Source organism: Pogoniulus pusillus, chromosome 5 (assembly GCF_015220805.1).
Source record: "Pogoniulus pusillus isolate bPogPus1 chromosome 5, bPogPus1.pri, whole genome shotgun sequence".
Classification (NCBI taxonomy): Eukaryota; Metazoa; Chordata; class Aves; order Piciformes; family Lybiidae; genus Pogoniulus; species Pogoniulus pusillus.
The window spans coordinates 37,722,507-37,737,978 of record NC_087268.1 but is presented as its reverse complement, the minus strand read 5'-3'; the positions used below and the strand labels follow the sequence as shown (position 1 = coordinate 37,737,978).

The following is a 15,472-nucleotide window of genomic DNA, read 5'->3' as shown; positions in this document are numbered from 1 at the left end:
TCTAGCCTTGAGCTCTGTGGTAAAGGGTTGGACTTGATGATCTGTGAGGTCTTTTCCAATCCTAATAATACTGTGATACTGTGATATTGTCATAGAATAGAATCATAGACTCAATCAGGGATAGAAGGGACCACAAGGATCAGCTAGTTCCAATGCCCCTGCCATGGGCAAGAACACCTTACCCTAGAGCAGGCTGGCCAGAGTCTCATCCAGCCTCGCCTTAAACACCTCCATAGATGGGGCCTCAATCACCTCACTGAGCAAACATACACCCATAAGAGTACACATGTGTGTGCTACAAAGGTGAATGTTGTAATCTTTGTGCAGACAGCACAAACATTTCCAAATAAAAGCACACACTGTGAAGAATTAACATTTTGTATCTGCCCATCTTTCAGATAATTGGAGCTTTTTATTTAGTCCTTTTAAAGTACACATTTTTATCTTCCAACCCAGTTCAAGAAATGTTACAAGCAATTCAATGTCTAGGTCAAAGAAAAGCAAAACCAAAGAACCTATCTCACTATTCTCATCTGTTGTAAATGTACCCTGTCCCCTTACACAAAAGCACATTATCTTGCAAGTCCTTACTTGAAAATGTGAACTCTCAGGGTTAAGAGGAGGGGAATACCATTCTTTGATAGAGCACTGCTTCTCTACACACCTGGGTGAGAGGATGTATTTTAGTTCAAGAATAAACCAATATTATCATAACTAAATATGCATTCCCTGATCTTTGAAAAAGGCCTATTCCAATAAGTCAAGCCAAAAGACATTTAAAATGTTTTGTATTTGAAGTAAGAAAACTGACAAGTCATTGGCTACCACAACCAGGAAATACTCACCACTTCTTTTCTATAAGGATTTGCTGTTAAAAGACTTTTTTATGGTTCCATGACCTACATTAGATCATTCAGGTATGCATATGATAAAGCCTAAAAATTTTCAAAGCTGTCTACAGAAGGAATCTAAGAATGTTAACTATGCAGTCCACCCAAAACCCACCTTAAGGGAGGAATGATGATAGAATCATGAAAGCAACCAAGTTGGAAGAGGTCTCCAAGACCTTCCAGTCCAACCTAGCACCCAGCCCTGTCCAGTCATCTAGACCATGGCACTAAGTGCCTCAGCCAGGCTTTTTTTGAACACCTCCAGGGACAGCGACTCCACTACGTCCCTAGGCAGCCCAGTAATGCAGTCTCTCCTATTTCTTGTGATATCTCTGTGCCCAGCCACAAGGTTCCTTATATCTTCAAACCTTATAAGGGAGGCTCAGTAGAAAGAAAAATTGTCTTGGGCAGGAACAGAAAGGAGAACAAGGAATTCAGAAGGAAAAAGCTATGTCAGTATTTTAACCTCTTTCTCTTTTCTCTTAAAAGAAAGAGGGAGATTCCAGGTGAACCTTCCAAAAATTCAAGGGAAGTCAGTGACTGGCTGCTGACCATTCCAGCAACAGACCTTCTCCAACAGCAGCACTACACAGTTCCTGATCCTAAAAATTTTACATGGACAGCTTCACACACCAGGCAGCATGAAACAGTTAAGGAGTAAGTCACATTAATTTTGCTATTTCATATTGTTTCATGCCCATTTTCATTAACAAAATCCTTTTTAGTGTAATACATTATAAAGATTTTATAGCTGGTGAAAATGACTGAATCATCTATTCCTTTGGAAATCCTAAATTAAGTGGAATTAACTCCAGCTTCCAAAAATCAGAGAGACCTGGCAAGATGGAACATCTATTGCAGGTTCTTCCACAAATGCCAGTGAGACTCCTGGGAATCCTACTATCTGAAGGGGGCCCACAAGAAGGCTGGGAAGAGACTATTTACAAGGTCTTGTAATGACAGGACAAGGGGTAATGGGTTTAAACTGGCAGAGGGGAGATTCAAACTAGATGTTAGGAAAAGGTTCTTTACAGTGAGGGTGGTGAGACACTGAAACAGGTTGTCCAGGGAGGTTGTGGATGCTCCCTCCATGGAAGTCATAGAATCTTAGAATCGGTCAGAGTTGGAAGGGACCACAAGGATCATCTGGTTCAAACACCTCGTCCATGGGCAGGGACACCTTACCCTAAATCAGGCTGGCCACAGCCTCATCCAGCCTGGCCTTAAACACCTCCAGCCATGGGGCCTCAACCACCTCCCTGGGCAACCCATTCCAGCCTCTCACCACTCTCATGCTCAACAACTTCCTTCTCATGTCCAGTCTGAACCTACCCATCTCCAGTTTTGCTCCATTCCCCTAGTCCTGTCACTCCCTGATAGCCTAAAATGTCCCTCCCCAGATTTTTGTGGCCTTCCAGTATCTGAAGGAGACCTACAAAGAAGGTCACCTGGGAGCCTCCACTTCTCCAGACTGAACAGTCCCAACTCTGTCAGTCTGTCCTCACAGCAGAGGTGCTGCAGCCCTCTGAGCATCCCAGCGGCCATTCTCTGGACACACTCCAGCATCTCCACATCCTTCTTGTAATGGGGGCTCTAGAACTGGATGCAGTACTGCAGGTGGGGTCTCATCAGAGTGGAGTAGAGGGGGAGAATCACCTCCCTCTACATGCTGGCCACAATTCTCCTGACGCAGCCCAGGATCTGGTTGCTCTCTGGGCTGCAAGTGCACACTGCTAGCTCATGTTGAGCTTCTCGTCCACCAGAACCCTTGAGTCCCTCTCCTTAGGTCTGCTCTCCAGTCAGTCACTGCCCAGCCTGTATTTGTGCTTGGGATTGCCTTGACCCAGATGTAGGACCCTGTGTTCAAGGCCAGGTTGGATGTGGCCTTGAGCAACCTGTTCTACTGAGAAGTCTTGGAACTGGATAATCGTTGAGATCCCATCCAATCTAAACCATTCTATTATTTGATGATATTTCAGCTGCAAGAGAGCATGGAATAATCTAAGACTTCCAGAATTGCACTTATGTCATCAATAGGAAAAAATGAGAGAGGCAAAACCAGTTTAGCTGACAAAAGCTTGTAAAATAGAAAACACATATAACAAATCACCTCATATTTCTTGTCAAAACTGGCAGTTCTTACAAGAGATCAGAAAACATTGCCTTAACAGTGATAGGTCTTTTAGGAACACCTGAAAACCAGCACTTTGTGGAGGACATTTGCTAACAGTAAGCCAAAGATAATTGTTAGAAAATGCATAAGCAAAGAATAAAAAGCTAACAGTGGTTCCACATATGGGACAGTTTGATAATTACATAAGTTTGTTTAATCTTGGTGAAACTGAACACAGACAAACACTCACAAGCAGGGCTGGTTATAGGACTAATAATAAACCCTTCTCTGGATTCACTAAAGAATAAAACCACTGCCAAACTTAAAGTAAACCCAACTTTTTCTTTGTACTTTGGAGCCTTTTCACTTGTGCTTCACATGCCCAGCTTGTTTCAGCAAAGGAAAGAATCAGTGTGACTCCCTAATCATTTTAGTGACTTGACAGACTTGTTCATCACCTAAAGCATCTAAAGAGTAAATTGTCATTCTCACGATAGAGCTGAAAAAGCCACTTCAGTTCCACTTCATTTCTGCTACAAGGGGGCAATATCCAGCACAGAAAATCCCAGTCGCTGCTGCTGACAGTGATTACCTTCCCTGCAGACGGCAACTGCCAGAGACGCTCAAGGTCTTAGCAGATCAGTGGAACTAAATGCTTTGCAACACGAGTAGGTTGCAAAAATCTTGCAAAACCGAAGCCACCTCACAGAACAATATTTCACTGATACATTACGCAGGTGTGCAAGCAGGACGGTCTGCAAAGTCAATTGTGCAAAGCCCCACACTTGCTCAGTCTACAGAGCAAGTCCTTTCCTGTGACACTGCACAATATAAGGAACAACATGAAGATAAAACAGTACCCTAACATCATCATGAGCTCCAGACAGAAGAGTGCACATACCCTGACAGGCTCCAGGCGAGGACTGAATTCCCTTTAGACGTTTCTTCCTTGAGACTTTGTGAATATTGGTACACATCTAAGTGATTTTAAAAAGCAACCAAATAGGGCAAAAAGGATATGCCTAATACACCAGAAATGGCATCACTTATCTGCCTGTTGTAATTTTGTTTAGTAAGGAAATGGAAAATCAATCCCGTTGACTTTCGTCCACTCCGCAGCAGATGGATTCTGCAAGCAGCAAAAGGTATAATTCTTCTTGTAAAAGGCTGGTGGAGAATGCAGGGAACTCAACAACTGAACTCATGAGAATGTGAGAGCCTGAGTGGAGCAGAAATAGAAATTGTATCACTGCCACATAGAGTGAACAAGAACATTCAAATGCCAGGTTGGTTAAAAGGTCATAACCCATGTATGCCGAAGCAGGGTGGCAAAGGAGGTTTCAAATCCTCAAGGAAGTATGGTCACGGTCTTTGAAGAGTGACTACTAGAGCTCCTATTGTAGAAGAATGGGCAGGACAGTGGGATCCTGACCCCCAGACATCTGAGGCTTTTAAAAGTCTCTAAACTTAAACCTATATCCATTTTTGAGTGCCTTAGGAAGAGTGGATTGTTTGTGGAATAGGAGGAGTTAATGAGGAGAGTGGCATGGACTGGAGGAATGTTGGGCAGCTCAGAGAGCACAGTAGAGATAAGAGCAGGGGATAAGAGAAGGAAAACAACTGCTGTGGGGATCACTCTGGGGATTGAAAGGCCAGGGAATGTACCCTTGCTGCTGAATGGGTGAAAAAAGCTGCTGCTAGGAGGGTGGTGATGGTGGGAGGAGACCAAGGAAAGAAGTTGTGATGTAAAACAATGAGAGCCCTGGTTACACCATAGAGAATGGCAGTGAAGCCATCAAAACAGCTGAAATACTCAGTATCACAATGTCACCAAGGTTGGCAGAGACCTCATAGACCATCAAGTCCAACCCTTTACCACAGAGCTCAAGGCTAGACCATGGCACCAAGTGCCACGTCCAATCCTGCCTTGAACAGCTCCAGGGACGGCGACTCCACCACCTCCCCGGGCAGCCCATTCCAGTGTCCAATGACTCTCTCAGTGAAGAACTTTCTCCTCACCTCAAGCCTAAATTTCCCCTGGCGTAGCTTGGGGCTGTTTGTACACGTAGATACTCAAGATAACAGAGTGTGAAAGGATTAATACACTTATATAAACATCCAGAACAGCAGAACCTTATGAATGTCCAAGTGAGGCTGAGGAAGGATTGTGAGCCACTATTATTAGCCAAGTGGATTATGGAGTACCATTTAAATAATGCAGCTGATATGATTTGCTAGTGCATCAAGGACTGATGGAAGGATATGGAGTGCAGATTTCAGGACAGTAAACACTCCCCAAAGAGCAACTAGTGCTGTTAAGCTGTCAAAATGCATGGACACAGAAATACAAGAACAAAACAGGTTTTAGCAATGTGCCCAGAAGTATCTTGTGAGGTCTTTTTGATTTAGGGTTTTTTTTTGTTTTGTTTGTGTGTGTATGCCTTTTGTTTGTTTTGGTGGGTTTAGTTTTGGTTGGGTTTGGGGTTTGATGGCATTGTTTTATTTGTTGTTGGACCTGGGTATTTCCCTTTTCCCTAGAAAGGAGTGCTAATCTGAGTTTGTTTCTATACTTGGTGGGGAACAATATGACTTCACATGAGTTCTACGATAATCCTGCAGTCTGCCAGACATCACCTGAATGTGCAACAAATCAATCCATCAGTGAAGGAAAAAAAACCCATAGATGTTGTAGCTAATTTCCACTGGGTTTGTTCAAAACTTTTATATTTTACAAGTATGGATGTTCATATATCATTTAAACACATACAAAGCTCTGATAGTCCAGTAAGGAACAAGAGATAACAGCATTCAGCACTGTACATAACTCCTGTGACTGCCAACGGAGTTTAGTGTATGACTTAAATGAGAAATAAAAACCTTAACAACATTTGAAATCTACTGACCGCTGAAATATCAACCAAAATTACTTTTTATGTGTCAAAGAGCAGGGACAGACTAAGCTTTTACACAGCAAATTGTTTAAAACTCCTTTTTCCAAAGTACACACATTGTGAAAAAATCCTTTTTTCCAGATCTTCTTTGTTTTTTTCCCCCCAGCATAACAGACATCAGCCTCAGATCACTTTTTATCACTAAATGTTGATAACAGCAGATGTATTGTGCAGCACTCAGCTACTGAAACATAACAGTTTGGCCTTTTGTAAAGAAATTGGCACTGCAGTTATCTGAATGGCTATGTGACAGGAAACACTTGCAAGCTACCCTGGTTTCTGCTCTCCCAGAATCAATTCCTGTGGAGCTATGACCCAAACTTTTTCTTTCTCTGCTAAGTTCAGGGACAAGCAGGTCTCTGCTAAGAAATACGTGAAGCTGAGCATGGCTGGGGCAGAGGCAAGCCCGTTTTGGCACTTCCTAGCATCAGCAGGTCAGAGGGCTTTCAAATGTTGGTATTCTCATTCATAATGACATCCTCTTTGAAAGGCTGGAAAAACAGCAGGAACAACATACAGTTATGATCAGAGGGCTGGAGCACCTCTGCTGTGAGGACAGACTGAAAGAGTTGGGGCTCTTCAGTCTGGAGAAGAGGAAGCTCTGAGGTGACCTTCTTGTGGCCTTCCAGTGTCTGAAGGGGGCCTACAAAAAAGCTGAGGAGGGACTTTTTCAGGCTATCAGGGAGTGACAGGACTAGGGGGAATGGAGTGAAGCTGGAGATGGGTAGGTTCAGGCTGCACATGAGGAGGAAGTTGTTGAGCATGAGAGTGGAGAGAGCCTGGAATGGGTTGCCCAGGGAGGTGGTTGAGGCCCCATGGCTGAAGGTGTTTAAGGCCAGGCTGGATGAGGCTGTGGCCAGCCTGATCCCTAGATCAGGTGTCCCTGCCCATGGCACAGGCGTTGGAACTAGATGATCTTTGTTGTCCCTTCCAATCCTGACTGATTCTATAAATCAAAACAACAGCTTGAGAAAAAATGAGAGGGGTTTCCTATTCATTCAACACCTCACAGTGCCATGTTTTGTGAAATCAGAAAACAGTTCTTAGTTATGAAATAGTTTTCTCTCCATAATTTTCCAAAACAGAATCAAAGGATAATTCATAAGATGTGTTCATTGTTCTCCACATTATGCAAAGAAAAACAATCTTGCAATGCAAAGGCCACTGTCAATTTCATCAGATAATCTGTGATCAGGTACAGAACATTTGATCCATGTTTTTTCACCTCTTTTAAATGAAAATACTGATGTAATGTCAGTATCAGTGGCATAAGCACTATAAGTTAGTGCTGTCTTGGTTAAGAAAGAAAGGTATCAACACAAGCTGCATGATCAATTCTAGGGACACCTTGCTTCCTCTGTGTTTTTAAGACTCAAAATCTGCATGCATTAAGATTATTGTAATCTGTAAGGCAGCACGTCCAAGATGAGAGTTTGTACTGGGTAGGTATAGGCTGGGTGTTAGGAAGAAGTTCTTCACAGAGAGAGTGATTTCCCATTGGAATGGGCTGCCCAGGGAGGTGGTGGAGGCACCGTCCCTGGAGGTGCTCAAGAAAAGACTGGATGAGGCACTCAGTGCCATGGTCTAGTTGACTGGATAGGGCTGGGTGATAGGTTGGAGTGGATGATCTTGGAGGTCTCTTCCAACCTGGTTGATTCTATGATCTTTTTTCCCCTTATTTTTATGAATTATTGTGGAATGTTATAGCATCCATTTGCCTAAATAATATGTCCAATGCACTTTCTTGAAGATTACCATTGAGAAATTTTCATGTTTAGAGTTTAGGAAGGTTTTAGGAAGGGTAGGTCCTGTCTCACCAACCTGATCTCCTTTTATGATCAGGTTACCCACCTGGTGAATGTGGGGCAGGCTGTGGATGTAGTGTGCCTGGGCTTCAGCAAAGCCTTTGACACTGTCTGCCACAAGAAGCTCCTGGCAAAGCTGGCAGCTCATGGCTTGGACAGATTTGCTCTGATATGGGACAAGAACTAGCTGGAAGGCTGGACCCAAAGAGTGGTGGTGAATGGTGCCACATCCAGTTGGCAGCTGTCACTAGTGGTGTTCCCCAAGGATCAGTGCTGGGCCCAGTCCTGTTCAATATCTTTATTGATGATCTGGATGAGGGGATTGAGTCCAGCATCAGTAAGTTTGCAGATGACACCAAGCTAGGAGCAGGTGTTGATCTGTTGGAAGGTAGGAGAGCCCTGCAGAAGGACCTAGACAGGCTGGATGGGTGGGCAGAGGCCAATGGGATGAGATTTCACAGTATCACAGTATCACCAAGGTTGGAAGAGACCTCACAGATCATCAAGTCCAACCCTTTACCACAGGGCTCAAGGCTAGACCATGGCACCAAGTGCCACATCCAACCTTGCCTTGAACTGCCCCAGGGACGGTGACTCCACCACCTCCCCGGGCAGCCCATTCCAGTGTCCAATGACTCTCTCAGTGAAGAACTTTCTCCTCACCTCGAGCCGAAATTTCCCCTGGCGCAGCCTGAGGCTGTGTCCTCTTGTTCTGGTGCTGGCCACCTGAGAGAACAAGGCCAAGAGCAGGGTTCTGCACTTTGGCCACAACAACCATAAGCAGTGCTACAGGGTGGGAACAGAGTGGCTGGAGAGCAGCCAGGCAGAAAAGAACCTGGGGATACTGGTAGGGAGTAGCTGAAGATGAGCCAGCAGTGTGCCCAGGTGGTCAAGAGAGCCAATAGCATCCTGGCCTGCATCAGGAGCAGTGTGGCCAGTAGGACAAGGGAGGTTATTCTTCCCCTGTACTCAACAGTGGTCAGGCCACACCTTGAGTCCTGTGTCCAGTTCTGGGCTCCTCAATTCAAGAGTGATGTTGAGATACCAGAACATGTCCAGAGAAGGGCAACAAAGGAGAAAGCATTTGGTAAAATCAAGATACTTCCACCTTCTCTGCGATCTTGAGCCTTCACACTGCATGTGTACACACTGTGCAGGCTTTTATGCCAGACAATAACAAAGGCTTTCAAAGGATCCTGTCTTAATACAGCTCCAAGTCCTACATCAGCAGCAGAAGTATAAAGTCCAGCATAACACTATGGGAAAATCCATTGTTTAACCTCAGGATTTCACATACTGCACCACTTGAGCTTTACCCTTGCAGTCTATAAGGTAATAATAGTAATTTCCATGAAATTGCAGCCTTGCTAAGCTCCAGTACATACACAGTCCTCTTCACTGCAATACAAGATTTACAAGGCAATGTGCAGGAATTGCAACATTTTAAACCCCAATGTGGAAATCTGAAGGAAGAAAGCACTTTAGAGTAGTTAATGGTAGCAGATGGATGAGAAAAGTGAGTCATGATAATACCATTTTTCTGTAAAGGTGTGAAGAAAACAGATGTTAAGTCTCCTTTTTCTTGATGCTCAGACAGATATGCTTTCCCCCGTCCAGTATCCTTTTTAACCTACATTAGATTTCTTTCTATTACAAATTCTGTTTGTTCCTGTCACTCTCTGCACAGTGTGCATAAGATCATTCTTTATGCTCAATGTCCTCACAACTAAGCAGGTTTGGTTTCTGATAGACTTGAAGGTCCCTTGAAGGTCCCCAACGTACACAGGCTGCCCAGCGCAGGAGCAACAGCCTGTAGTGGTGTCCCCGTTACCACATGGCACACTTGTGTCCTTTCCTGCTCTAGCAGCCTGAATGCTTAATAGAGGAAAGGCATTCCAGCCTGCCCAGGACACGAGGCCCAAGATCTTCACAGAGTGATTTGCCATTGGAATGGGCTGCCCAGGGAGGTGATGGAGTCACTGTCCCTGGAGGTGTTCAAGAAAAGCCTGGATGAGGCACTTAGTGCCATGGTCTAGTTGACTGGCTGGGGCTGGGTGCTAGGTTGGACTGGATCACCTTGGAGGTCTCTTCCCATCTGTTTGATTCTATGATTCTATGACATCACAAAGCCAACTAATCAGTATCTCCCTCATCTTGTCTTGCAGATGCTTTTTCTGATCAAATTTCTGCTTTCTTTATTCTGAAATACTTTCTGCATGTTAATACCCACAATGCACATTTAGATCAGCAAGGAAAATAATGAAGAATAAAGAAATGGCCAACCCAAGTTGTCACACTCTTCTTGAGGACAATGTGTTTTGTTTCTCTAAGGATCATTGTTTTGCCTTGGGAAGCAAAGTCCCTGAAATATGTATTTTGTATTTGGCATGTCTGATGTGAAGTAACAGTAACTTGATACGAAGGGCATCTTGAAATATTCTGCCTTTGTGAATATGAATGTAAGAATCTGCAGAAACTGTGAATGAACATTTACAACAAACTGTGAGCCTCCTACTGATGCACTCAAATACAAAACAGGAGGCGAGAGAGGGAGAAGGAAAAAAAAAAGATGAATTTGTTTTCCTAGCAAACAGCTGTCTTCTTTAACAGAAGAAACTAAAAAGAAAACAGTGTATGAAAAGGCCAAAAGCTGCATTAATTACAGTATTTTTAGATGCTACAAGCACAATTTTGATAAACACTCTAAACTGTGAAAAAAACTGTTCAGTCAATGCAATTAAGTCTTTTTTTCCTCAGTGCAGCATCATCAATGCATGTGCCTGCTGAGAATATATTGTGTGCTGTGCAGTGCAGTTATCCTTTGATTAATGATTCAAGGCAACCAGTAGGGACCACACAAACTCCCAGGGGATGCCACAGTAAGCAGTACAATGTCATCATTTAATTTCTTCTCTTGCCCTACATTACAAAGACTGAAGACACAGTCGCTATTAAGGGCCAAATTTCAGACATGATTAGAAAAAAGAAACTCCTGCAGAGTTAAAAATAATAAATATATAACTTAGGAACAAAAGTTGGCATGTGGACTTCATGGATATTTGGAGGGTATTTATTTAGATCAGCTGGAGGATGTGGGAAGGTGCCAGTCTAACCCTTATGTCAGCAGTAATGGCTGGGCTGCTGTGACCTGCCTATACCAGAAAAGCCAATCCCTTTAGCTGGAATATGCTAGGTCTTATTTTTTAGCTGGTTAGTATTTCTGTTTAGCCAGAGCATGGCACTAGAGCTGGTATTTTATCAGGTTAGACCTAAAAGTCAGTCTGAAACACTTTTTTTTTGCTAGAGGCACCCACAACCAGTGACATCAGTCTGTCAGTCAGATTGGTTTCCTTCACTGACATGAAGTCTTCCATTTCATGCCAAAGGGCAGTGATCATACTGTCTCATATTCAGAGTTCAGCAAGGTAACACAGTGTATTTAGTTTTGTAGCCTTCAGCACTTGGAGAACACTAAGAAGTTAAAAATGCAGTAGCATCTCCTTCCAGCAACGTTGTCTACTATTTGGGTATTAAGTCTTTCCTCTGCTTCCTGCACTGGCTCTCTGTACAGCATTTATTTTTCCCCAAGGTTTCAGTTATTATCTTCAACTATGTCATTCTTTCAACCAAGGTTAACTGAAAGGTCAACATTAGCTATGTTGCCAGCAGCACCGTTTCTCTGACACACTGAAATTTTCTACAGTGAGGGTGAAGCTTGTCTTCACTAGAAAAACCATTTTCTCCAGGGCTAAGTGTTTGGAATATATTTCCTGAATAAGCAAAGGGCATCTATGTCCAAAAGTTATTTTCAGCTTTGACTTAATTTATAAATTCAAAGCATCTCCACTAGTCTGAATTTTTCCCATAGGGAAGAGATGAAAGAATAGATATGATGGATGCTACTCACATTACTTGCTGCACTTCAGAGAGCTACTCAGACACTACAGCATGAAGATCTACATGATATGAAACGGAACAAAAGAATGCAAATGCTTAGATATATGAGACTGCAGATAAGGAATAGAATCATAGAATCATAGAATCAACCAGGTTGGAAGAGACCTCCAAGATCATCCAGTCCAACCTAGCACCCAGCCCTAGCCAGTCAACTAGACCATGGCACTAAGTGCCTCATCCAGGCTTTTCTTGAAGACCCCCAGGGACGGTGCCTCCACCACCTCCCTGGGCAGCCCATTCCAATGGGAAATCACTGTCTCTGGGAAGAACTTCTTCCTAATATCCAGCCTGTACCTACCCTGGCACAACTTGAGACTGTGTCCCCTTGTTCTATTGCTGGTTACCTGGGAGAAGAGGCCACCCCCCACCTGGCTACAATGCCCCTTCAGGTAGTTGTAGACAGTAATAAGATCACCCCTGAGCCTCCTCTTCTCCAGGCTAAACAGGCCCAGCTCCCTCAACCTCTCCTCATAGGTTTTGTGCTCCAGGCCCCTCACCAGCTTCGTTGCCCTTCTCTGGACATGTTCCAGCACCTCAACATCCTTCTTGAATTGAGGGGCCCAGAACTGGACACAGGACTCAAGGTGTGGCCTGACCAGTGCTGAGTACAGGGGAAGAATAACCTCCCTTGTCCTACTGGCCACACTGTTCCTGATGCAGGCCAGGATGCCATTGGCTCTCTTGGCCACCTGGGCACACTGCTGGCTCATCTTCAGCTTACTATCTATCAGTACCCCCAGGTCCCTTTCCTCCTGACTGCTCTCCAGCCACTCAGTCCCCAGCCTATAGCACTGCTTGGGGTTGTTGTGGCCAAAGTGCAGAACCCTGCACTCGGCCTTGTTAAATAGTTCTGGTTGTAGTGGAAGTTGTCAGTTTAAGCATCTTCACTACATTGCTGAACAGCAACATACACAGCAAAAATATTAACCTTCCACTGTAAAGTACTGTAAAAGTTTCTAATTTTTTTAAATTAAAAAAGGGTAACCATTAAAATCACTATGATGTTGTTTACAATCTGCAGTCCACAGGGTCATACACACTGGAAACTGACTTCAAATCTGAAAATTGTCACTAATTAAATACTTCCTCTGAATATGGTAATAAAATAAGATCCAGAACAAAACAGCACACACTGTGCTTAGGAAGTACACAAGGAGCTGCTTCCAGCCTAGCGTAAAAGAATTCAGGCAGTAATACTGAAATTCCATCAAATAGCTACTCAATTTGAAATTGACCAAAACTTGTAAACATGTTCATTATTTGGGGCAACCAAAAAGAATTCATATTTTTATCTTTCAATGCATAGAGGAGTTGACTTCGTAGTTAGTAAGTCACAGTGACTGCTGAAACCAGCTGTCATGGGCTGTCATAGTTTTCCTCATCTTTAGACCACAGATGGTTTAATGCCTATACTTTTACAACTAGAATGACACTTCAAGCTTTATGTCTCATAGAATCATAGAATCAACCAGGTTGGAAGAGACCTCCAAGAGCATCCAGTCCAACCTAGAACCCAGCCCTAGCCAGTCAACTAGATCATGGCACTAAGTGCCTCATCCAGGCTTTTCCTGAACACCTCCAAGGATGGTGCCTCCACCACCTCCCTGGGCAGCCCATTACAATGCCAATCACTCTCTCTGGGAAGAACTTCCTCCTAACATCCAGCCTATACTTCCCCCGGCACAACTTGAGACTGTGTCCCCTTGTTCTGTTGCTGGTTGCCTGGCAGAAGAGGCCAACCCCCACCTGGCTACAATGTCCCTTCAGGTAGTTGCAGACAGCAACGAGGTCCCCCCTGAGCCTCCTCTTCTCCAGATTAAACAACCCCAGCTCCCTCAGCCTCTCCTCAGAATAACAATTTAGTTATTAAGCTTTATATGTTACACAAACCCACTTATTTCTAGTGCTGAACCAACATAAATGATATGTACACCTTAAATTAATAATGTATCTCTTGTGAGCTACTTAAGAGTGGTTAGGTTGTTTTATATGCATCAGGCATAAAAACACAATGCCTATCCTTTTCTATTTTTCCCCTGTGTGTCCACCTATGTTAAAAAAAAATCATTAAAAAGAAAAATTAAAAATTACTCCTTTCTCCCTCAGAAAAGTAAAATTTTCAACCCTCAAAATCCTTCAGGCACATGGAACTCTGCTTCCGTGCTTAAACAGAACCAGCCCAAGACTGAAGAGCAAAGTTACTTTATTAACACATCTTTATTCCAATGATTTTCATTATCCATTAACTATTTAATGTAAAAATAGGCCCTTGGACCAAGAATAAAAACCAATGTATTCTAATTTTGTTGCTCTCCCTTTGTGAGCCCTACCAGCTAAGGATCTCTATCCTCAGCATTTAAAAGATTTAATTGGACTGATAGAAGCAGCAGAAAGAAAGGTATACCAATCACTGAAGATACACTTTAAACACTTAAACTCTTCATCAACAACACCTTGAATATGTGTTTCATAACTAGAAAAGTAATTTAGAAGCAGTCAATCTAGCAGAATAAACTGGCTAGAAAGACAGGATTAATTCTTCTTTACAAAAGCCCATCTCAGTCCTTTGACCATAGAGATTATGGAGAAAATCTGGGTGAATCTCTGGAGAAAAAAAAAATCACTTTCCTGAACTCTCTTGCTGCTCCCTTTCTGCATCATTTTCTCATGTCTTCTCTCATTCTCTCAAAAGAAACTGGATGAAAGAAGCCTGAATTGATAAGAATCAAAACTGACAAACTACCTACCTAAGTGCCTTAGTGTCCTTAGGGACCAAAATTTAAGGCCTAAATAGGAAGAATATAAGACATTACCAACCTCACAGATAAGGTAGTAGCACTGACTGTTATGCCATGAGAGACTGGAGGCAGAAAGGGCAGGAAACATGAGAATAGTAAGGAGTCTTCCATTATCCTCATAAAGATCCACAGTGATCACATTTTCACAAGGGTATAAGTACATCTTGAAGCAATTGTGAAGGCAATCTAGAAAGTGGGACATCTCCTTTAACCTTGTCCTGACTATCCCACAAGGCTTGTCTCAAAACTGCACATGTGAGTCCAGATAAACCTTGTATCCCTACAGGAGCGACAAAAGGCAAACAAGCTGCGCAGCAGTTTTGCTCCATGTCAAGAGTTAGAGCCACACGAAGATGAAGAAACTTGTTTAAAAGGAGCAGCTAAGAGAATTAAAACCTTCCAGGCAGTATGGAGATTACTGAAGAAGCAGCATTGTTGAATGAAGACCACAGACTTGGGGGTTTTTTTAACAGTATCTTTAGAGAACAGTGGAGCAGTTGTGAGGACTGAACAGCAGGGAAGGGAGGTCATTACAAACAAGAAGACATCGTTCAGATGATAGAAGCTGCCAAGACTAAGGACAAGGAAATGACTGTGAACCATGATTGTGAAAACATGACTAGGAGGGTCCAAAAGAGATTTGAAGAGAAAATGGTAAAAGGAGTTAAAATTAAACACCAAGTCTTTCTTCAAATATATCAGTAGCAAGAAGCTTGGCTGTCTGTAAAGACAACTGATGATCAAAATGTAGAAAAGAAATGTGAAAAACAATAAGATTGCAAAGAATAAAATTATTTATGTAAAAGAAGATAAACAGAGTTCCATGTTGAAATCCTTATTCTGGGGGCACTTAATAAAGGATTGCACTTTACGGTTACTTAAAAGTGAGTGGTAATGAAGTGTAAAACCCCTCTACTATTCAGTAAGCAGTTCTAGGAGAAATTAGGGATGAAATCAG

The 15,472-nt window shown here is 43.0% G+C and overlaps 1 protein-coding gene across 7 annotated transcripts in view; it reads right to left on the bottom strand.

Moving 5' to 3' along the window:
* FGF14 (fibroblast growth factor 14) overlaps window positions 1-15,472 on the bottom strand; it is a 496,088-nt gene that overhangs the window by 275,624 nt on the left and 204,992 nt on the right. The window contains exon 1 of one of the 7 annotated variants that reach the window (XM_064143814.1): window positions 11,667-11,686. The exons of the other annotated variants lie outside the window; for them this stretch is intronic. The gene's annotated coding sequence lies outside the window, so the exon portion shown is untranslated. Of the gene's footprint in view, window positions 1-11,666; window positions 11,687-15,472 lie in introns of those variants that run through there. 7 annotated transcript variants of the gene reach the window in all.